Source organism: Ornithodoros turicata, chromosome 4 (genome assembly GCF_037126465.1).
Source record: "Ornithodoros turicata isolate Travis chromosome 4, ASM3712646v1, whole genome shotgun sequence".
In the NCBI taxonomy this organism is placed as follows: Eukaryota; Metazoa; Arthropoda; class Arachnida; order Ixodida; family Argasidae; genus Ornithodoros; species Ornithodoros turicata.
This window is the reverse complement of record NC_088204.1, coordinates 33404835-33430279: the sequence shown is the minus strand read 5'-3', so window position 1 is coordinate 33430279 and position 25445 is coordinate 33404835. Positions and strand designations below refer to the sequence as shown.

Sequence of the window (25445 nt, the reverse complement as noted above, 5' to 3'; positions counted from 1 at the left end):
GGACATAATTCATTGGGGGATAAGGGAGTGGAAGAGCGTCCTATTGCGCTTCACTGCGACGAGACGCGACAAAATATGTAAACCGTAGCCAATTAATTACAGCACCAAATTACTCGCTCCGGTGGCAGAGGGTGGCCAGTGAAGGTCCGAAAAGGGGTAGTGCCCATATTAATGTCACCGGCGCCCTGCTTCAGACGTTATGTTTTTTTACGAAACACAGTTGAATCTTTATTTAAATAATGAGCGACTCCCACTCATTCACACGGTGCGCAGCTTGTACGTGGTATCGGAGAGATATTTGTAAAAAAGAAATTTCGTCGATTGGTGCACCTGTTGGTGAATTGTTTAGTCCGGGGATTTAACTGAAACACCCGGTATATATATATATATGTCTACATATCAGATGAAAGAGGTTTAAAAGTTGAGTAAACTGATAACAAGTATGGTAATGCCTGACCTCCCTGCCTGAACTGACGTGAAACAGGCTAGAGACCCAGATGGGAGACGACAACACAGGCGCACTTCTAACAGTTTAATGAAAGGAAAGCTAAACACCATTTCATGCAGGCGTGCCCCCGCAATTCGACCTTGGCGTACGCCGCAGAAATGAAAACTCTTTGTCAGACAAACTGATAGACGCGGTGCTGACACACTGGCCTTTCGAGCGATCGATTCTCTCCGCCTCAACTGTCTCCCGAGTCATTTGAGTCATTGTTATGAGAGGCTATCTTAACGCAGTCCCAAAATAACAGGGCACATTTGTACTCTTGGTAATGCTCATCCCACCAGCATTGTCTACCCGTTCTACATAACCCTTATTGTCCATTAAACGGACATTCACGCAACGGCCAATCTGGCCTGTATGGTGTCTCCCACAAGTGTGAGGAAACCCCGACAAACGGATCCGTATACTTTACCGCACACCCGAAACTGTGGTCAGCCTGCTTGTCTACGTATTTAAAAACCTCAGCAAGCTTCTTTGTAGCCGAGATGACTACATCGACATTCACTCTAGCCGCGATCTGTTTCAAGTTGTGTGATACCCTGTGCATGTACGGAATCAAAATTGGCCTCTCTCTATCACGAGGGGATGCCACCTTACACCGACCCTCAAGATTTTGCAGAATCCCTTCCGCCACAGATGTCTGCAGCGTCTTGGGGTAGCCAACCCGAACCAGAACTTCTGTGCAACAGTACACATGTACCCATCTGCGAGCTTACTTGTATCTTAAGCCAACCTCAAAATATATATAACGACCACATGAACAGCAAGAAAATGCTTCATGAATACCCGTGTCTTTATTAACGCATATGCATTTCACCCACCCATCCAAATCCATGTATACCCTGTTAGTTGGTCGTCCACACGCGTATTTGAAAGCCGCTCACTTAGAAGAACGCAAACAGTAGCCGTAGCTGCATGTTCCCGCGAAGTATGGCGCATTCGGCGCCGCAGAGACGTCCTTGCCCTGAAATTAAGCATGAGATAACTACATGACATAAAATGCACGATGTAGTTGGAAAGACAGTCAGGACAGGAAACCCACAACCCTTTCTGTCTAAGTCCCAATAACCCGTGCCCCGTTTGGGACGGAATCGGGCCATTAATATTTGATACAAAATAGAAGATGAACGAAGAAGTAAGTATACGAAGCAAAATTTGAAAACTACAGACACATACAATCATTTGTCATTTCGGTACGACGCTGACATCCACGGCAGCATGACATGTCGCCTCATTATTAAGAGGCTAAATAGGGGAACGGAATTTAAATAATCACATCTCCGTCATGAGGCTGTGTGAGAGCTGCAGTCATTCAAGCTTTCCGTATCCATTACACGCCCGCCATAAAGAGAGAGGAACTTTCCATACCCAGCACGGATATCCTGGGGCGTAAAATCCGTAGTACTGGTACGTGCCGTCTCCGCCGCACCCATACGTGCAGGACGTCACCTTGTCGACATTGCCCTGGAATTGAAGAGCAGTTGTACGGTCACATCCAGGTGCCTTGCGTCAGGCAATTTTCCCGATGCCTTTTCAAGTTAGCATTGAGTGAGCATCGGGAGCATGGGGTGAACATCGGCGAAGGAAGAGGCATTAACTGCTTCTTGAGTAGTTTTAAGATTTCTACTAATTACATCTTGGACATGTAATTTCAACTACTGCTTCACGTACATCTTTGTTGGTGCAGTTAAGTTGATTTGTATAAATACTATGTAGGTTAACCAGATTTTAACCAGCCTGGCCACTTTCCACTTCATTTATTTCAAAGCTATAAACTCACGTTCAAACACCAATACACCTTAAAATAAATAGCTCTCAGGATGACTATTTCCTCAGAATCGTGTCTGCACTTCCAAGCCAACAAGGATATTTTCCCCGAGTTATTTGAATGGTAAAGGCCAATTTCGCTGACACTGCCTTCCGCACACAAATGATTAGTTAACTTCCATTTGGACCCGTAGGGTTTGTCCGGACCTGAATCAGTACCTGCTACCTTCACAGACTGAATGGACGTCAGGCTTGATGGAGTTTCCCCCCCCCCCTCCCGTAGGTACTGCCATGGCCGTTCTCTCGGCCGTGGCTTTGCTGGAAGATAGCAATCAATGTCTGCCCCAGCAGGACCGGGTTATACCTTCAATTAAATGGTACCGGGCCGGGGCTCTCTTCGTCCCCTTCTCTCCCCCTTCATGAAAAACACCTCTGTAGAATCTTGGTGGTAGCGGTGTACACCCCAGTGATAAGCGTGAGACTCGACGTTCCAAACGTACTTGGGATCCACATGGAAGCAACGTCTTTTTGACTGTGCACTATTGCAGGTATTCATTGTTCTGACGCTCAGGAGGAGCAGGATGTCTTGCATAGGGTGCACCCCATTATATATGTGGAAGTAACGAGAGTAAGGTGCGCAAAACACTTGTATGCCAAATGAGGTTCTCAATGACGTCATCATCTTCCTCTTACTGCTCTACCTTTCTCTGAGTGTCAGTGAACTACAGAAAGATTCGCGGAGGGAGGTGAAAGCTTATATGAAAAAAGAGCAGGTAGTCATAACTTGCGGTAACTTAACTACCTTGAAGAATAAATAGAGTGAACTGCAGTCTACACTAAACTAACCTACCTACTACTTAACTACAGGGAAACGAAGTTGAACTGAGTTGAGTAGTTCTGCATTAGAATCGTCTAAGGCGTTTCTGTAGTCGCTCTTTCTCGTTGCATCCTGAGTCGTCAGTTCCTTCAACGCAGCAGTTCTCCTTTACTCTAGTCTGCTCTTGATTACAACCACGATGGTCTGGGAATTTTGGTTCTTCGCGCTAACCTTAGGAGTTTGACGGAGCAGCGGGAAGAATTGCTCAGTCAGAGGTTGACACAGCCGTAAGGTCACGTCCGCTCGCGGTACGATAGCGCGTGGAGCGGTCCTATTGGCTGCCCTCGAGCGGCTTCTTCCGCTCTTCGTCGGATCTTTCTGTCCACCGCTGTCGTCGAGAGATCGGTGAAGTTCCCATTGCTCGCGTCGGCTCACCGGAAAAACGGTGACGGTTGCCGGTTTTCCGTCGAGAATTCATCTATGCGGTTACCGCTTACCGATCACCTACACCCTTCTATAGTCCGCTTGCATTAGGCCACCGCTGTGTCAGTAACCCGCCATCCATGGCCCTTGACACTCCCCTGGACAACCCTATTTCACCTACCTGGCCTAGATCCCAGTCCTGTGTTGTGTTTTTCTTGTATGTTTTGTGTGTGTTGTTTTGCAAGTTTCATCGCTGGTGTGAATCTCGTGCGCTATCGTTTGTGTCCCGCCTCTTGTACTCCGAAGACTCTGGGCAATATTTCCTTCTACTTCTCCAGCTCCATGTATCCAGTTTGCATATTACCATTTTGGAAAATCACTCCGCGTAACCAGAGACCACAACATCCGTTTATGTGAAACCCGTACAATGGAAAATACCTGAAGAAACATTTCTATCATGAATTTACTCACCCCTTTGTACTCTATATCAGGGCACCGATGTACCAGTACCTGGTCAATTGTTCCTCCATGGCAGGACAAAAGCGCTCCTGGAAATAAAACTCAGTCATCCACTACTGCAGAACGTTCTGCCTTATTTATTTGAAGAACCCACGTGGCCGTGTAAATACAAGCAGATTCAATGCGTACAGTACATTTGATGCTAACGTTACCGTAGTGACACCGCACAGAATTGCAATCCTGCTCGCTGGATTTTGTTGCAAAGTTACAGTTTTCAACAGACATGCTCTCTAATATTCTTAGATAGCATTATGAGTTTTCCATTGCGATCTGTTGTATGTCATCTGTGTTATATGCCCTCATGATTTCATTTTCCGCATCGGCACCAGCAATTGGGTAGAGTATCGCCCCTGGTCATGAAACGTCCCTTCATCATCTCACAATAAAGATGTTGTTGTTTGTTCCTGCTGCTGTTGCTGTTGTCCCGTACATTGCAAAATATACGATAAAATGGGTAGGCAAAGGAGCCGATGAGAGCTAGAGGTCCATCTATGGACGAACACAACAAATACAATAGAGCCTCCAAGCTGATGCTTCCTTCGCGCTAGCCGTTATTGTCGTTTTTGTGAAATACTTGTTGACGGTAAAATACTTTGCTATTGCTATCGATCACATTGAGGCGATACTGGCAAAAAAGGGTATTAGCCATTATCTGAACGGAAAAAAATAGCATGGTCAGTGTCTTTGGGCATTGTGTGGAACGCGTTTTGATGCGGTCTTGTTGCGTTTTGGGCCATCGTTGGCGGCAAATCTTTGCGCAAGCAAAAGTAGCAAAGCTGTACGAAATTTATTTTCGCAGCCAACCATGTTTTGTGAAGTCTTTTAACCTTTTTTGTAACGTTCCTCTGAAAGATGCTCACACACCGGTCACTTGTGCTCTCCATGAACGCCGTCCGCAGCAGCACTTTCGTTAGCTTTATGCGCGCTCTGTACCGGTTAACCCACCCGTATTGGCGGGTGACGAACGCCTCGTTTCTTTTGGAAAAAGTATAAAACTTCTGTAGGATACGGGACCTTTTTTAAATAGCGTATGATGTTGATACGTTTCACTGCTTTTACTCTTTACTTTCTTAACCTGATGTTTTACTTTATAAAGCTCAAACTCAGTAGTCCAATGTTTTACTTCGGTCGTCTCCATCATTACTTGACTCTCTATAAGACACGGGGTTTTAAATTTCACATGATGTTAAAAAGTTTTATATTACTCATCTTCCCCATTCGTTGACGCATTACCGCCGTCTCTACTCATGCGCAAATAAAACAACTCGTCATCATCATCACTCAGGGTGTTGCAGAGTTTCAGCGTACGGGAAACACAGTTCTGCAACCACGTGATGGACTGACAACCATGGTCGGTCCTATATAGCGGTCGCTTTAAAATTCCGCACTTCCTCGCGAGTGTTGTAACGCGAAGAGAGAAGTAATACTCACCGAGGAAGCAGAGGCCAAGGAAGACGAAAGTTGCCGATACCATCTTTAACAAGTATTGGTCGGTGTTGTAAGTGCCGTTATCATTTACACGACAGGCTTATATACAAATATCCACAGCGATTCTGAAGGTCACAAATGATCACGCTTGCGTCAATTCGTGCTTCGTACACAATGGGTAATTAACGCAAACTCTGAGAAGTAAAAGTGCACCAGGACACAATGACTTTGATAACTATTCTGTATACAACCATAAACAATGAACAAAGTGGGCTCTGCGGTGATGCAGCACGTTACAACTGAAGCACGTGGAGGATACCACACATCGAAGTACCCAGATTCCGCGACCTACTGATTTTTTTCATTGGCCAACATCATTCTGTTTCTTATTGTTCCACGAACAACATAGGTTTCAGCACATTGTCAAAGCGATCAGGACCAAAGTGACGCACGCCGCCGTCATATTTCAATTAACTTCGCGCTCGTTGACGAACCTGCTCAAGCAATCTGATTGTATAGTGTGAGCTTAGTAAGCAAAATTCTGCTTCTTGGAATCTCCAGTAACAACGGTGAGCCTTTCGCACATTTCTTGTAGTTAACTGAGTGCTGTCGTATTTGTGCTTTTCATTGTGATGGCGGTTGTCTGGTGGTCGTCGTGGCAATTACCCTGATTGAAATCACACACGTGGGCAGCGTACGACTGTAGCCGAAATGAGATGAAAGGATACATATTAAAGGTTGATGAGCAGATCTGGATATGTAAGAAGGCTATTTATGTTAGAGGATAATTTATTAAACCGTGCGAGCACGCATTCACACGCAGCAAACACATATGATTCCCGGATCATCCTGGTTTCATTTCACGGCCTCATCGGAATGAGTTGGTCCATGCGTCGTCCCCCGGATCTCCGGGAGCGAGCAATAGGAAATGGTCCCATATTCATCCCTGTGAGAGCTGCCTGCGAGAATGCAGACGCAGCGAACCCTCCGCGCCTCCAACTGCGCTTGCGCGGTACGAAACTGCGGCTGCATTTCGTAACTTTACTACGTGATCCTTAATATGATCGTTACCGAACACGATGTCAATTCCATTCTTCATGTTTACGCATGGCAACATCCAGTATTTTGTGGTTTTAGTAAAGATACGCGAGTTGCGCTACTACTTTAGGCGCCCAGTGGGAGCGAGGTTCAAACGTTCAAACCACTGATCTCTATGTATAAAGGCTGGATCGCGCATGGGAGAGGGGCTCGTGGGGGAGAGGCAAGCATTCGGACCGCCATGTTGGGAGGCCCTAAAGCGCTGTGTGCGCCCGTAGAAACATGGGCGGCAACAGATATTGTCAGTATTTATTGCGCTGCAGGCGTTGATCGCTGTTTGTCGTCACACAATTTTGTAAGGTGCCAGTATAATGATGTATCCTAACAGTGTTTCACAGGTGTCCTGCCGTTCGATTCTTAATTACGTCATGTTTTGCATTCCGAAACTAGACCGTCACTGCAGTGCAGCGCTGGGGATTGTACAACAGCACGTCACCCAGCCGATATTTCAATACGAAACGATGTGAGATTAACAACAACCGTGTATATAATCCCTCGTGCTGCATTCTGGACAAACATTGTTCCACAAAGAACGGTCCGGGTAAAGATATACTCGCATGGCAGAAAGAGATCGTTCTGTAGAATCACAACCGTTGTTTTAGCCGTGTATGCGTTTAGTATGATTTATATCAAGCATCGCCGCAGAAAGAGTCTTTTAGTGAACGACAGCGGTGCCTTGCCTCGCAAATATGGACACACCGAAGCAGCCCAAATAATTACTTCACGCAATTAGATCACGCTCGTTAGGACAGTTAATCAGGTAGTGATGTAAGCTTAATCAAGTTACTTTGAAAGTGGTAACACCTCCTTGAGACACAGGACTTCTCTTGTTGAAGTACAGCCCTTCAATGCTTGTTTGTTTCTTCCTTCATTTGTTCTGATCATTTGCAGGCGCGGTTGTGCCAAATTGAATGTCCTTCTTGCGTACACACATGCTTTTGCTGAATAGAACTCCAGCGTGAGCAAATCTGCGTAGGGACGGGAGCCTTCTATCCTGTGCTGACTTTGTCATGCTTGTTATGTGGAGCACGTTCCAAAAAATGCAGCTGCACATCTGAAACTCCAATCAGTATCATCGTCATCTAAAAGGGAGCGTCGTAGCACCGTTGTGAGACCAGACACGCTTTCTCAAGATCTTCTATGGCACCTTCCGCAGGTTGCACAATTTTCTTCAGCATGGACGTCTCTCATAGGAACCACTTTGCATTAACTGTGACTCCCATCTTACATTTTGATGTGTAAGGGCCCTCTTGCACTACACACTTATGGTCTGCAAACTGCAACAGGATGATTTGGAGCTTGGAGCAGTTGTGATTTTGTCATTGGCCCTCGTGTACCTTGTCTGTACAAAAAAGTCTAACACGATATGCTCTTGTAAACAAGATCACTGATGATGAGTAAAGAGAATATACATTTTTCAAGTTCAATATTTATTTCTTGCACTTATGCCTTTCAAGATACAATGAACGTGCAGGGAGGTCACAAAAGACTACATTTTTTGTTTCGTGACCTTCCTGCAATGACAATATATATTTTAGGCATGAATATGAATTTTAGGTTGGAATGAGCAATGAATAGCAACTGCCCTCCTTTTATTTTCTCGTATATGCTGAATTTCAAATTTAATGTGATCAAATATGTGATAATGAAATAATAGATATAAGAATAATAATAATATATAAGAATATAATATGTGATAAATGAATGATAGATGTAAACAACATCAGTAGCCAGAGAAGTGCATTCTCAAGAAATAATTTTCTTCTTATAGCATATATGAGCATGCCTATTAACTGAAACAATTGTCACAGTTCCCTGGCAGGTTTTAATTTCTGAGAGTGTACTGTAGAGGCGGCTTAGATCTACAACAGTTAATACAAGGTATTATACACTATGAATATCTTTAAAAATCTCACGTGACACATATGCTTTTACATTTAGAGGTGCTGTGGTAATCAAAGTTTGTGGGCACTACACAGGTTCTGCACACATTTCTTGAGTATGTCGAGGCAGCTGTAAAGTAACCTGTATTGATGATGATTATTGCAATTTTTATGTTGCATCGACAACAAAGGTCATAATACATCAGAACATTGGTTTGGATGCAACTAGTTAAAAATAATTATGTTGTTTAATAAATGCACTGGTGAGATGTTAAAACAGTTTAAAACAGGGTTTAGAATCCTATATCTTTTACCAAATTTAGAAAATTATAAACTCTTCTAAAAAGAATAAGGGGAACTCTTCTAAAAAGAATTATAATTATTACACGAGGGGCGTTCAAGTCAAACCGGGACTTTTCATTTTTCGCAAAAGTAAAATGAACTTACAGGCGAGAAATTAGTTTTATTTTTCAACGTAATCTCCAGCTGCACTAATGCACTTGTCCCAGCGTTTCAGGAGGGCTTGGATGCCAGCAGCGTAGAAATCCTTACCGACGCGTAGCAGCCATGATCGGACCGCATTCTTGACCTCGTCGTCGCAGCTGAAGTGGTGGCCCCCAAGAAACGCCTTCAGTGGCCCGAAGAGATGGAAATCACTGGGGGCGAGGTCTGGTCTCCTGTAAGGTGCATGTCGTGAGATGCGCGGTATGCGGGCGTCCATTGTCCTCTAGGAGGAGGACTCCTTTGGTGATGAGGCCCGGCTTTCCGAAACTGGAGGTGTTCATGAATGATAGTGTTCAACGTTCCCGCAGAAAGGTGGGTTTAGGAGAACTCGTCAGAAGCCCGGTCGTCACAGGCCAACTGGTCCTAGGTGAACTCGTTAAGGAGGCCAACTCGTCACAGGGCATCTCGTACGAGGAACTGCCGTCATGCCGGAATAATCGTCACAGAGAACCTGCCACCTACTCACCGCACCGTACTCCCCAAGGTGTGAAATACGTAAAAGGCTCTAGTGACCTAACCTAGGTCAGTCTCGACGGGTGCATATTCTACATGAACTAACCTTCTCTCCAACGTGTGAAATTGTGAAAGGCTCTATTGACCTAACCTTGGTCAGTCTCGACGGGTGCATATTCTACATGAACTGACCCACTCTCCAACGTGTGAAATTGTAAAAGGCTCTATTGACCTAACCTTGGGCAGTCTCGACGGGTGCATATTCTATATGAACTGACCCACTCTCCAACGTGTGAAATACGTAAAAGGCTCTCCTGACCTAACCTTGGTCAGTCTCTCAATATTTGTCCGCGCCCCAGCAACGGAGCCCCACGCTGAGTTTTTGTCACTTCCATGCTCTCCGTGCCCTTAGCAAAGACGTGAAATTTGTACGGTCAGCGGTCTTCGGAATCCGGGTTCGCGGAAGTGCGGGTCGGGCACTGGACTAATCCCTTTGGTAAAACACGCTGAAACGCATTCCCTTTGGAACGGGGTCAACATTGCAACCAGTGTTCCGATGACGAAACGCCCCCCTTGACAAGTGTTCCAGTGACAAAAGGACCTCGTACCAGAGGGCCCGTGTGACCAACTACTTTGTGACGACTCTTCCGGTGACGAGTGGTCGATTCCGGTCGATTGAACCTCGGAAGAGCGATCAAACAACCTGCATCCAGTGCTCGTTTGCAGCACAAAAACACTTCATAATTGTCAAATAAATGTACAGAATGGACGCCTATTTATTCCTTGATAAAGAATGACTCACCTGTAGAGATTTAGGCCCTATAACCTTGCCGGTACGGTTGGTACGACCGTAATTGTAAGAGGTTGCCATGATCGCTGCGGAGACTGTTTTGGGTACAGTAAGATGGCGGCCGGTTTCCGCACGCTCTCGCTCCCTATCCGCGATCCAGCCTTTTACAATCGATATCAGTGGTTCAAACAAACCGTTAGCAAGCTCGTCCGGGTTGCAGGCTGGCAGCCAGTGGTGTGATGTTACAATTGTGAGCGAGTTTCGGAAGTCCATCATTTGCCATTATGCGGAGCTAAGCTACTAGCGGCAAATGTTCATTTGTTTTACTGCTTGTGAGTGTAGCTGGGAGAAAACACACCACTCTAGAACAGACTGTACGCTGAGGTGCCAAAAAATGTGGATGCCATCACGCATATTTTGGCGAAATGTCAGTGTCCCCGTGAGTGAGAGCCTGCAAGCAATACATTCCGTAAGGTACAGCGGCGAAACTAACAATGTGACGGCAACGAGGGTAGCCGGTACCCTAACTCAGGGCATGATGATACGAGTAGCAGCGGTCCAATGCTCTTAAAACACGGCGCGTTTCTATCCCGCAATTCTCAAACAAGCGGTTCGCATGTCAGGGACATTTATCAAGACGCTTCCGATGAAGCTACAGAAGGGGAAACACTTGTGTTACACCAGCGAGGGTCAGATATGGCTAATTTGAGCAACGCTTGTACGGAACAGGCGTTACCGATCGCAAAGTGTTGATGACTAAAGTGCATGGACGCTTGTACAGATGTTCAGTCAGAGTGCAATTCTGAAGGACGCTCTCCACTGACATACATGGGCTTGAGCAACGTTCAAGGTAAATTAATCTTTATTACCACAATTTGGGAAGCGTTGTGTACATTTTTCTTTGTAGAAAATTATTTCACGCCAACTTCTGCAGCATGACTGTTCCTCCGCACTGAAAGACTTGGCCAGTGTGTGTCAAGTGAGATTTTGTTACAGAACATGATCACTCTTTGTTGAAAATAGGAGAAACACTGTCACGCTGTCTCTGCTGCAGCATTAAAAAGCGCAGACCACTCCAGGATGTGCCGTACGCCTCAACTACGTGGCAACCTTATTCTCACCGTATGATTCATCCCACTGTTTCGTGTCCTCACATTGAACGTGCTGTACTTTAACGCTGGTAAAATGAAGACGTTCAAGATGCAGTGAATGAAGCTTGGCATCCGGACCCTAAATTTCCCATCGGGGCACGCAGAATTATGTATTTCCAGCCATACAAAACGCTTTTAAACTTTCAAGCATGGTCGGCAAACCAATCCAACCCAAATTGCAGAACCGCTGGATGGACACTTTATGCGCTTAGTATCGCTTTCGGCATTGTCACACAGAGTTCCACACGGTTCGCCAAGTATACAACGATGCAGTGGCAGACGAGGGAAATGGATGAGCGTCTACTTCCGCCAGTCAGGCAGTCAGCCCAGCTGTCTCAGTACCAGCCAATAAGGCAACCAGACGCACTAACTTCACAGTATGGTATGCCAATAGAGATGCTCCCAAACGATATTGTGATGTGTTGACTGTTGTATGGTGAACTAACTGGAAAGCAAACCGTTTCAGCTGTGCGTATCCCAAGCAGAAATCAACAAGATGAGCGGCCTCTCCCCCGTACTGCTGCAGTGAGACTGCAGCAGTACGGGGAAGAGGCCACTCCTGTGTTGATTTCTGTGTATATCCTGCACATAGTAGGAATATTTTCCTATAGGTTAGAAGTGCATTGCATACCATAATACCGTAGCCAGCATCACAAAAAAAAAAAAAGAAAAAAGAGGAACGCGCACTATACCAAGCATACGACTCCCACTGTCATTAATTTCTTTCCTTTTCTTTCTCCCAGATATTGTGCGTGAGTAGCTGGTGGTCTTAACGAGCGCCTACATCTCAATTTTTCTTCTTTTTCATTCCATTCACGTTGCACATATTTCCAAATCTGTAAACACATTTCAAACACTCTATAGTGTTGAAACAATCATGTGCTTTGACGTAAAAAATGTGATCTCCTGCTTAGATGTCAACGTCTTGTAGCGGAGCAGATGCTTTGGCACATCGATCACAGGATGTAGCTTCCAACGGTTTCCTTGATTTTGTGGCAGATTGCATGTTTTATACGTTGTTTCTTCTTCTAGGTCTTAGGGTGTTAATAGGTGCTTCTCGAGGGCTGTCTCAGGAGATCTCCCCACATCGTAAGTAAGTACCCCCACTTTGCTTCAGCGAAAGGTCACAAAGCAATTTACATCATTTACTTTAGCCTTTACAGCTCAGGTGCTCAGAATGGTGCATACCATGAAGCTTATTCAGGAGCACCACACCGCGCGGCTTGACCTCATATTGGCCAAGTTAACAAGTGCACCAGTGGAAGGACCTGCAGAAAATGACATCTTGAGGGAGCCATTCTAATATCGTCAAGGGCTTCTGTGATTCGATGTCTCGCTTTACCATCACAAAGGCTATAATTGGTACGTTCTGCACAATCGCACGCATACTCCACGCGCATTGTCTACATGTATTTGGGATAAGGTTGTGCGTAAAGTTCTGTTTTCGTCAGTTGAGTAACTCATGGCTCTTCCTAATGTTGCGGGAGCACGTTCTTCTGAGATGCGGGGGCAGTGACGAAAGGGACACCACTAGGTTGATACCGTGTCAACTGATGTCAGATGGTGTGGCAGAGAACTTCAGCTACAAGGGTCGTCGAAAAAAAAAAAAAAAAGAACTTCAGCGCCCTCAATCTGGGGCAAGATTGTCATTCGTATATACTCTACTCCGCATACTAAAGTGCTTATAACACTCAAATCATCCATTTGCAGCCTTGAAATTGTCTTGCCATGTTCTCATGCATGTTCAAACGACTAGAACGTTGCCCGCTCGAAGGTTCGTCCAGTGTATAAATTTGTGGATAAATTATTTGCCTCCTGTAAACCTGTTTTCTCTCGTGGGTTTAATATCCGCACTGGCACGTAGTACTTACTTGAGTACTACAGTAATAATAAATTTGTAATAATAAGGTTGGTATTAATAAAGTTGTAATAAAGTAACAGTAGGTATAATAAACTTGTTGTTCTTGAGTACTGTGATGCGGCAGACTGTGAGTCAACCTACGTGACACCTGGTCAATTCACATTGCCTACACTGGACGTAGCCGCCAGAGCCCTCAGGGTAGTTCGGATAGAAGCCAGCATGAGACAGAGTCATACAAGGTTGTAATAAGAAACTTTACTGTGAGCATGGGTAACCCTCGGGGGCGGACATCGCAACGCCAGCAACCACGCAACCCAGAGCCAGATGCAAGAACCCGGTGGAGCACACCAGCAGCCAGAACCTGGTAGAGCAGACCCGCAGCCAGAACCAGGAACCCAGGACCAGGTGGACGTTCAAACCCAGAGCCAGGCGGTAGGACCCCCAAGACGATGCCGACCGTCAGCCAGGAATGCTTCGCTTCCAGAACCCTATCGCCCGTGCACCTCTGTCCGTGCCCGTTACGTCACACCTTCTACGTTTTCCCCCGAGCTTCTTCCTTTTCTCAGGTGTGCCCACAACCATCACAATAACCCCCCACGTCGCAAGACATTGCACAAGCACAAATTGTTCAATGTCTCCAGAAAATCACAATTCCACGTCACAAAACATTAATCCAGACACTTTGCACTTTGCTGCCACCAAATAGAAAACTGATACGATACCAATGTCTCAATATCATGCCCGTTAAAGTAGACGTAAACATATCAATGACCATTCCTAGCCACCTCTGACTGCAAACTGTCAACCAAACATATAGATTCAAAGAAACACAAGCGTTACGTCACTTTAGCTATAGTGCGAAACATCAACGTCAATACACACACTCTGGTCCAGCCGCGCACAACCTGTGCGGGGGTGTAGCACACTACATGAGCCCCATGAAAATGGAGCGATTTGAATGAAAATGATTTGCGAAACGACATATACATTCCAGGAAAATGTCAGTTCAACAACTCTCACACTCCCTTCTGACGAACAACTTTCGAAGACTGCATGCGACCCACTTTCAAGAGCGCGCACTACTGTCGTTTCCTCTCAAGCTGTATAGATACATATTTGAAATTCTTCAAAATACAAAGACACACCACATACTTGTAACCAAGCCCCTCCACAAGAATGCTGGTCACAACGAAACCACAGGCTTATTATACTGTCTAAACCGTTTGTACACCACTTATGTATTGCCCTTTTCACTTCTGTACCATGCTCTCCCCGTCATAGTACCGCTAGTACAACGTTCGCTATAGCAACGTCTGACGCCGGCCTGCTGGCCAGCCCAAATACCCCGTGCTCTACTCTCATTCACTGGGGTACACTGTCGGCTGTTTGAACCAAAACCCCTGTAGTCACCTTTGTCTACACATTGTTGACGCCTCAACTGTTCTTTCGCATCGGAGTTGTGTAACCAGGGGCAAAACTGAGTTGTCTTTGACCGTTTAGCACAATCGAACTCGCTCGATCTGTGTGGAACAACACCTACGACTGCATGGGCCCCATTTCTTGAGTATTTTGCAGGCTCCAGAGACTTCCGCTCAGTTCTCCTCGTGTCCGTCACATTGCCCACATATCGGCGCATTCATGCAGTACGCCACCACATTCCCCGACAAATACGGCGTCGCAATACTTATGACTGCCTCTGGTAGCCAGCGCGGCGTCCCGTCCGCCAAACGTACCACCACAGAACGACCAGTCAGCTGGCTGTCTTTTACCAGACCTCTCCTCACTATGACCATGTTTGAACCGGTATCCCGGAGTACCTTGACAGACTGCCCATTGACTCTACCTTTACTCCACCGTAGCGATGTACGCCGGTCACCATTTCTGGAATGCACAGCATTTACTACATACTCTTTGGGTACCGTGGTGCATCCTGTGTACCGACCCTCGAGCGGCTGCTCACGATAACTAACGCTACCATCGTTCACAAGACCTGAACCAACACCCATAACACAAGCGTTCTTAGCGCCGCTTTCCAGTCTTCTCTTCGGACAATTCACTGACCTATGTCCTGTCTCTCCACATGACCAACAGGCCCCTTGCCTTTGCCTAGTGAAGGCTGTCCTACAATCCGAGGCTCTGTGCCCCATCTCGCCACACAACATACAACCTGTAGGCTTTCTCGCGACACTCTTAGGTGCTACCGGCTCCTCCTCACCCTTTCCCAACGTCCTCAAGCCCTGGGCTTCCAAATATTTATCAGCCCGTTTACAAGTTTCATCAAGGGTCTCACATTCACCCTCTTTCAAAAATACGGCCAACGCCGGAGGACATTTCAAAAGAAACTGCTCCCGTAACATTAAATCACGCAGCGACGTGAACTCCTTAGGCGTTTCAGATGTCTCCACCCACTTATCGAAGAAGTGCGTGAGGCGTGCCCCAAACTGCTTGGCTGTCTCTTTCTTATCGGGCGTCAATGACCTGAACTTCCCAAAACCCTTCTGCGGTATATCGAAATGTCTCTAACAGGGCATCTCGGACCTTCTCGTAATCGTTAGACTCTTGCGGCGACAGCCGTCCAAACACCGCCAGCGCTTCTCCTGCCAGAGATAAACTTAAGGCTGTTGCCCACTGCTCCTTGGGCCAACGCAGTCCTTCTGCCACTATTTCAAATCTATGTAAATAGGCGTCTAGGTCATCCCTCTTTTCGTCAAAGACAGGCATCACTTTGTGCGAACCCGGTCGAAACCTCTCACTAGCTGTGCCGCTCGAGTCAGGGCCAACGGCTGCTGTGGCCTGATTCGCGGCTTGGACACGCAACGCGAGTACACGCTCCTCAGCTAGCAGTACTCGTTCGTCCAACTGCCTCTCTGCTGCTCGCGCAGCCCGCTCCTCTGCCCTCGTCTGTCTCTCCATTGCTCTCTGCTCCTCGACCCATTCCCTCAGCTCGTCGTCGCGCACTCCTAGTGATTTCCCAAGCGCTATCCACTTCTCCAACTCTCCGCTCATGCTAGCACCGAGACCTGAGAACTTTGTCAGCGTAACGTCCTGTCGCGGACGCCAAAATTGTGATGCGGCAGACTGTGAGTCAACCTACGTGACACCTGGTCAATTCACAGTGCCTACACTGGACGTAGCCGCCAGAGCCCTCAGGGTAGTTCGGATAGAAGCCAGCATGAGACAGAGTCATACAAGGTTGTAATGAGAAACTTTACTGTGAGCATGGGTAACCCTCGGGGGCGGACATCGCAACGCCAGCAACCACGCAACCCAGAGCCAGATGCAAGAACCCGGTGGAGCACACCAGCAGCCAGAACCTGGTAGAGCAGACCCGCAGCCAGAACCAGGAACCCAGGACCAGGCGGACGTTCAAACCCAGAGCCAGGCGGTAGGACCCCCAAGACGATGCCGACCGTCAGCCAGGAATGCTTCGCTTCCAGAACCCAATCGCCCGTGCACCTCTGTCCGTGCCCGTTACGTCACACCTTCTACGTTTTCCCCCGAGCTTCTTCCTTTTCTCAGGTGTGCCCACAACCATCACAAGTACTACATCCATTGTAGCAGAATTTTTTTCTTTGCTAGAGATCTCTATTGAAAAGAACATTTATGCAGGCGAGTTGCAATGCGACACTTTTTCGCAGCCGAGTAGATCTGCTTGCCAAAAATGCCGAGGGGAGTTATATTGTGATATCTTCTGGAGCATAGTTTATCCAATTGAAGTACTGTACACAATATTTCCTACACAATGTTCGCAGCAAAAAGATCGCCAAATTACCACAATACGAAATAATACCAGAAGTGACAATCTGTTTTACGCGAGCTTTGTGATTTTCGATAGAATAGCGTCCACGCGTATATGAAAAAATGTCCACCTTTTTTGTGGATTTCAAAGTTGTAACGTGGTGCATTTTTCTTGAAAAAAGAAAAAAATGTGTACTTTGACTGCAACACGGGGGTAGGTGCTTCTCAACCCAGTCTAAATCTTCTGGTAGACACATCGACCCTATATAATAAGTGAAAAAAGTTTGCTGTGTTATCCCTAAGTTATTTATTAGCAGCATGAAGGAAAAAACGGGTACGCAGATTAACAAAGTTCAGCAGGTGCTGTTCGCGTAAAATGGTTCGCCTGTTTTGAAACCGTGGTTCATATTAGCTGGGACACCCTGTATACAAACATTTCTCAGTGTGCTGTACAATCCACCTATTTACTATTTTCTCTTCCAAGAGAGATGTTTGTGAAGCGAGGATAGGTAGAACCTTGTACCTCCACTGGCTAGTTCCATCTCAAACCGAACAATCCAGTACACTTGATGTCTCGAATGAACGGGAGAAAAATATATGTTGAAGCCATCGGTGAGTTGGGAGAAATAAACGCTTTCGAAATTCGCTGCGCTGCCCGGTTCGGGAAATAGGAGAGGAGGAAAAAACGGCCTCTCAGAAGACGGTGTCATCGCGCGCAGGTTTGAGCGTTCTCTACAAGACTATTTATTGTAGCATTGTAGAAATTTCTTGATCTGGCTTTAGACCACCTAGGGCACAATAGGTTCCTGGGTTGGCAGTGCTGTGTCGGTTTTTGTTTGTCTGCAAAAAAATATCGAAGTTGACTCAAAGCGCCGAAATGCACCATATTCACTGCAACTTTGCGGGCACTCTAGAAAACGGATAAGATTGAGCTTTATGCCGTTTAATTTGTCATTCATTGGGCTATTAAATTATATATAATATGTTACTCTACTCTGTAAGGGACGTAAACGATACATCTTTAAGTAGCACCATACCACCGAAAAATGACGAATTTCGGAAGCCTTTATCTAACAAAACCCACCAAAAACTTCCCTCGAAAATTGTATATGTCGTAGGTAGTCCCTTGGACTATGCACAGAAGAAAAATGAAAATTTGAGCTTGATCGGTAGGCGCGCTGTGAATTTTTTGCCACCCCTATACGCGGAGCGCATTCAAGCGGTGGCACTGTGTCCCGCGTGTTGTTAAATCGCATTTTCCAAAGGGACTTTCAACTTCTGTCTTCACATGAAAAGTAATTGCTAGTATTTGAAGCCGTTGTGAGCGTTTGCGTTCATAACAGTGTCGTAAGCGCTGAATATAGATTGTGGAGCGACCAGATGTGGTCGCATTTTTTGCGGGATGTCACACATGCATTGCTAGTGTTGGGAGCCCGTGAAGAACGGAATGCTTTAGAATACTTCTGCGTCTTTATAAGAGGTACATTTGTCCACAGTGTTCATATCGAAGCATATTTACAGTACACAGAATAAAAACAACTTGACAGCGAAGAAGCCAAGGTAACGAAGGTAAGAAGATAACGTAAGTAATGCAGATCATCCTGGGTGGATGAGAGTGCTCGTGTCATGATCTGCTTTAGGCTGTTGTAGGAGCCACTTTCCTTAATGTTACTTTTGATGGCAGGTCCTTGTCAGATTTTCTTGATAGGCTCTTCTCACGTTACATGCTAACTCGCTGCAATCCTGGCATCTACTCCGGGATGTTCCTGGCAAGGCAACGCCGAAAGCGGTCTCCACTTTACGGCCTGTCTTTCTGCCCATTTCTTAAAGTATTTGGGAGTGTTTCCGCTGTGCATATGCCTTCACCAACTCCCGTCTTTACTTAAGCGGTGTGACGTTAATGGCTTAAGATAATATGATTTCTTCGACCACGACGGGCTGGTGCACAAACGGCTCACTCTGTGAGCTTCCTTGAGATGTGGGCGACATTGCTGCTTACTGTGTGTCACAGTGCGACAAATATATGCATTTCATTTACTGTATATCAAATGGAAAGTGGTTTTCAATTTATATTGTTTTTAACATTTGTCATGTAAGCCTCGTGGCAGACCACGTGGAATGGAAATGTCCATCTTGGATTTGGTTGCCCGAGTAGCCGTTCGACCGTGGGAAGGCAGGTGTTGCCGTATTGTGTAAAAGAGCTGGTGAATTTCCTTTCCGGGAATTTGACGCAAGCAGCGACCCATTTTTGACCAGGGAAAGTGGGCCACGTCTTGCGGGCATTGTAGGAAGCCCCGTGACCCGAGGGGTTAAAAGAGGGAACCGAAGGGAAATAAGGTCACTCGTCCTGTGGTCAGCGTCGGAAGAAAGTGAAAGTTGTGTCGGAAGCGGTAGCGGCGGCTTTCCCGCCCAATGGAAGGTTCAAGGAGCGTAGGTCGGGTTGTTCTTCGTGAACGTAAGTGTTTTTCCCAAGTGTGGGATCAGCAAGTTAGTGCAAGTACTGCAAGTGAGGTTGAATTGAGTCAACAAGTGTTGTGTGTGGTGAAGTGTGACTACTTCAAAGGAAATCGCCGAGGACTCCTTCCGGACGAGGACTGTGATTGGCCACCTCCGAGGACTTCCCGCCGCTGCGAGCTAAGTTTCTATTGTTTGAAGGATTTTATTGTTTTGCATTAAGGGTCGTGTTGTGACAGTAGCCCATACGTGACAGAGTTCAGAGAATATTGGATTCTTTTTTTTTCCCCCTCTCTCTATTGTTGCCGTGCGATATGTTTCGGATATGTTTTAGGTATTGAGGGAAAAGTGTTGCCGCCTGTGATATATGTAGTTCGTATTGTGCATTTCCGATTTGTCTTGTAGGAGTAACCTTTTGATTTCTTGTTTGTTGAAACAAGTGTTCTCTTCACCTTTTCGTCAACCGGCACCCTTCGTGCTATTCGCTGAGTCCGAATCTTCATATTGCTCATGGATCCGGGGTGCTGCGCACCAGAACCCGGGAGCCCGTGACACTGTGATTCAGCCACCTTTGCTGTGAAGTACTTGAAGCAGCTTCTGCACAGCTAGGCCATTTCTGATACGCCTTTGGTTTGATCCGCTAGAATCACATTCTTTAGGGCAGCTACGACGATCTCGGAAGCAAAGCGAAAGTTTTTTTCTCCGAAGCACTTTTTTCCTGCGTGTGAGGCGGTGGTCAGCGCTGTATAACCAAGAGGCCATTGAGGGATGCCAGGACGACACAGTACAGTAATGCAGATATCCTCACATGCTCTGTATAAGGGCACTCCGTGCACTTCTGTCGTCGAGAATGATGCGAAACTTTGCGCAAGGTGTCTTCCGAGAGTTAATCCGACTAGGATTTTCCCATGGTCGCAGCATGTCGAACCGAAGAACATATTGGACTGCTGCGCCAGTCGTACTGTTTCGGTAAGATTCACAAAAGGCACCATAAATTAGCCTTGAATGTGTGCCTAAGACACTACACAACGACACTTTCCTCTGTGTGATTTCCGCCGTCCTATAGGTCATGGAGCCGTAAGAAAGGAAATGCTTCAAAGAATGCTGGAAGTCACTGCGTCTCTCCTGACTTAATGTGTACACTAAATATGCTTGTTTATAATCACCCTGAACAGATATACCTCTTACAAAGACGTAAAAGCATTCTGTTCTTCACGGGCTCCCAGCACTTGCAATGCATGCGTGACATCCCGCAAAAAAGTGCTAGCACATCTGGTTGCTCCACAATGTACATTTAGCGATTACAACACTGTTATGAACATAAACGCTCAGAACGGCTTCAAACTGTACCAATTACTTTCATGTGAAGACAGAAGTTGAAAGTCCCTTTGGAAAATTTGATTTTGCGACACGCGGGACACGGGGCCACCACTTGAATGCGCTCCGTGTATAGAGGTGGCAAAATATTCATAGTGCGCATACCGGTCAAGTCCGAATTTTGATTTTTCTTCTGTGCATAGTCTAAGGGACTACCTACGACATATAAAATTTTCGAGGGTAGTTCTTTTGTGGGTTTTTTTAGATAAAGGCTTCCGAAATTCGTCATTTTTCGGTGGTATTGTGTTACATAAAGAGGTATCGCTTACGTTCCTGACAGAGTAAAGTAACAAATGATATATAATTTGATAACCCCATGAATGATAAATTAAACGGCATAAAGCTCAATCTTATCCGTTTTTTACATCGCCTGCAAAGTTGCAGTGAATATGGTGCATTTCAGCGCTTTGAGTCAACTTTGATATTTTTTTGCAGACAAACAAAAACCGACACAGCACTGCCAACCCAGGAGCCTGTTGTGCCCTAGGTGGTCTAAAGCTAGATCAAGAAATTACTACAATGCGACAAGAAATAGCCCTGTAGGGAGCGCTCAAACCTGCGCGCGACGACATCGTCTTCTGAGAGGAAGTTTCTTCCTCCTTTCCTATTTCCCGAACCGCGCAGCGCAGAGAATTCCGAAAGCGTTTATTTCTCCTAACTCACCGATGGCTTCAACATATATTTTTTTACCCTTCATTCGAGACATCAAGTGTACTGGATTGTTCGATTTGAGATGGAATAGCCCACTGTGTTTCAGAGGTTTTTCCAACAGTGGGTGTTTATGTAGTCTCGTTTGTAGTACGTGTTGTGTACAAGGCAATTTGTGCTTAGGAAATAAATATGTTTTACTGATATTCGAAAGCAGCAGTTTCAGTGCTTTTCGCCATTCTGAGCCCCGGCAGTTGGCGGGTAGCGGGAGGAGGGGCAACCGCGATCTCTGGGTTTCATGCATGCTTCACTGCAATACCTCAAAAGACGCACGCAGTATCATCCCAGCTTGATCGCTAGGGTGATCCACGGGTAGCTTGCAGGAACGTTACTCGGGTGGCCAAGTTGCGCGTTTTCCGGAGTTTTTTCGGGGATTGGCATTCCTACCGGGAACGAACGCATCGCCTCAATGCGCGGTTCGGGGTTCATCGCAGGTATGGATTTTGGTTTGCTGGCACTGTTTTCATATTAGAACATTTTCACATTTCATACATTGAACTTTCGCGACCGTAGACCGTGGCCTATTGTGGTTAAACATGTAATAGGGTGCAGTCCTCCACGACAACTGGTGTCTGTCATATTTGCTAATGTTCATAGGATCCTGAACAAACAAGATGACTTACCTTGTCTTATTAGTGACTATTCTTCTCGACCTCATTATCTTAACCGACACTTGGTTATCTCCAGCTGTTGACAATCATGAAATTACCGCGTTGGCACCGGCATTCTATCGTTTGCATCGGTATGGTGTCGTTCGGCACCATTTGGCATCGATCGTTGTGATCGTGTTCATTGTCGCGGAGGCGGTGTTCTAATTACTAACGAGAGGATAGAGAGGTAGCAAGCGAGCTGGTGGTATAGATCCATAACTTAAAAACCCGAGACTAGGGGACAAAAAACGACAAACACAGACAAGGTATCAAACACAGCTGAAGGTTTGCTTAACAGCACAAACATATAAGGGACCTGTTGAGACCTTGTCTGTGTTTGTTATTTTTTGTCCCCTAGTCTCGGGTTTTTAAGTTATGGTTCTAATTGCTGTCAGGCACGACATTCGTTGCACCCCTGTTCACGTCGTATTTCAACTGGAAATGTGTTGGGTCAATATTTGGTTTGCACTTACCATCGTACTTGTTTACAGATGGCGACAGAGACAGACAGATTTATACTGTGTTTTTTTGTTGTTGTTGCTGTTGTTCCACATGATTGTTTATTTATTTATTTGCTGTCAGTGCCAACAACAGCTGGGGCCTACACAGAGGTGCACTGTAAGTGATACAACACATCAACACAATAAATAATACAGAAATTGTGACCATGGTTGTCGATGCGCCACAAAAACTCCAATCATTATCATCATCAGTTTACCGATGTGTTATCGGTGCTTGCTCCTCGTTTTCCTAACGCAACAATTTGTGTATTTGGCGATTATAATTATTTTGGCATTCACGGGGCTGTTCCCAGTGGTACTTCTCTTGAATAATCTAACTTTATTGATGTATGCATTTACTTTGCTTTATCACAGATAGTATACACGACCAACTAGAGTTTCATCATCCAGATAATCAATTATTGGCTCAATTTTTGTAAATTACGCCTCTATTTTTGGTGATATCTCATTCCTAGCCTCCCTGAGAGACCATAAGGCTATCCACGTGCCGTTACGCTTATTGCGCCCTCGAAAGCCATCTGGGCAAAAACTATGAAATGTATGACAGGGCCGAGTTTAAACAAATTGATTATCAGCTTCCTTTCTACAACCCGTCGTTCATTTCTGACTTGAATTCACGCTCAGTTAATGACAACTGACAGCTGTTCCGTAATAACATTGGTGGAACAGTTGGTGGACACATACGGTCCTACGGTTGTAATACGTCAGTCTTCCGTTTTTCCGTGGTGCTCCGGTAACCTCTGGAAAGTTAGTAATAGGAAAAAACTGTCTTTCCGTCAGGCGAGACGCACAGGCTGCACCTTTGTCTGCTTGAGGTATCGAGAGCGTTAATCACTTTATACCAATGCTGTTCGGCGGGCTAAACATAATTTCGATTCAGTTCAGCTCGTGGCACGGTCTCTCACAACCCTCGCAAGTTCTGGAGAATAATTCGCCCTTCTCGTGTTGATCCTACATCTCCCACGGACACCGAGGGTTCTAAACTTGCTGATGCTGGCTGCGCAGATGCCTTCAACGAGGCCTTCGCAGGTGTTTCTATGAAAGAGATGTACGTCTCAGCCCAGTCTTTCAGCTGCTACCATGTCGTGCCATATCTCTATCCGGATGGATAGAATTGTGCTCACACAGGCAGGGATAGTGAAAATTATCCAGCAACTTAAGCTATCATGTTTATGTGGTCTAGATCTTATTAACATTAAAGTTGTTAAGAATCATCTTCATTATACCTGTGTGCCATTTTCATGCAGTCCCTTGACCAGAGCGTGGTCTCAAGTGACTAGCGTCAGGCGAAGGTTATTTCCGTTTTTAAGAGCGGGGACAGGTCATCACGTATCAACTATCGACCCATCTCTTTAACCAGCATAGGCTGTAAGATACTGGAACACATTATTTATTTGTCTCTTTCTTCAAATTGGGAGTAGATTTACGCATACGTTGAGCCAGCTTACTTGTGTTGCGACAAGCTGCATTTGTCGCAGGGTAGGACAGCGGATCATTTCGACTACCAGGGCTTCTTTTGACGTGCGCCGAAAATTTCGTACACACGGTGCTGGATCGGCTCTTTCTTATCGTTAGCTTCCAACTTATTAGTTTCCAAGTGACGGCTCTTTCTTGTCATTTGAAAAACTAATACCTTCTTCTGATATGATGATGATGATGATTGGAATTTTAATGGCGTATCGACAACACAGGTCATAAACTTCTTCCGGTATCAGTACGGTTTTCATAAAGGGCTCTCCACCGAAAGTCAGCATTCTTTCGTTTCAGTACCACATCTCACGTGGATCATTCTATCCAAACTGACGCGTTTTCTTTTCTGGACGTCAGAAGAGGATTCGGTTAGGTGTCTCATGCTGGCCTTCTTCATAAACGCTCTCTGCTGAATCTTTACCCTGATGTCCTCCGTTGGATCGAGAGTTGACTTTCTAACCGAACGCAGGCTACACTCATTAACGACGTTCGTTGTCCTTTCCTCCCCGTTTCTTCCAGTGTTCCGCAAGGTTCCGTGCTTGGACCGCTGCCGTTCCTTATCTTCATATCTTCATCAACGATCTTCCTAGTTCTTGAGCATCTTTTGTCAGGCTCTTTGCAGATGACTGCGCCCTCTATCGGCCTCGACCTCTATCCTCTTTCAGGCCAGCTGGCCCTCCAGCAGGACCTCACCTCCATCTCTTCTCGATGGTCCTTACAGCTGCTACCGCTCAGTGCTTTTAAGTGTCGGCACCTACTTTTTTCTTGGTCGAGGTCTGCCATTGCCCGTCAATACTACAACGGTCCTTCTCCCGTCCCTTGTCCAATTCGTACAAATACTTGGGCCTTAACCTATATACTAGCCTCTCGTGGTCCGACGATATCCAAGCTGTCGATAACGAAGAAAATCGGGCCTTAGCACTTATTCGTCTTACTTGTCGTCATGACAACAAGCCAGACGGGTGCAACAACATCTTTACTGCGTGAGGGCCGGATACAAACCGTACGATCTACTGCACGAACAGCCAGCACGAGCGGGGCAGTCAGGCAGAGCTCGTCGTCGTCAGCAGGTGCCGCTACAAGTGCCCCCCCCCCCCCCCCAGTGTCTTGTATGCCAAAGAGAGTCTGGCCATTAATGGGACCTGCCTATACCTGAGGCTCCGCCAACTTTTTAAGGCATCTAGCCAATCACAGGTCGAAATACAGTTGTCCATTATTACATCAATGTAGTACTTATACCTCACCCTTATTTACTGGGTACCACCATTTTGGAGAAACTCGATTGATTCGGATTGAAACGGATACCACCGGTAACAGACCAAAACAAC

At 46.0% G+C, this 25445-nt stretch overlaps 1 long non-coding RNA gene across 1 annotated transcript; it reads right to left on the bottom strand.

Annotated features, from left to right (window-relative positions):
- Positions 1-1894: 1894 nt before the first annotated feature.
- Positions 1895-5520, bottom strand: LOC135392959 (uncharacterized). The gene is made up of 3 exons (XR_010422334.1): positions 5463-5520; positions 3984-4060; positions 1895-1969 (listed from the first exon to the last, which is right to left on the bottom strand). It is a non-coding gene; the product is annotated as an uncharacterized LOC135392959 (long non-coding RNA).
- Positions 5521-25445: the final 19925 nt, after the last annotated feature.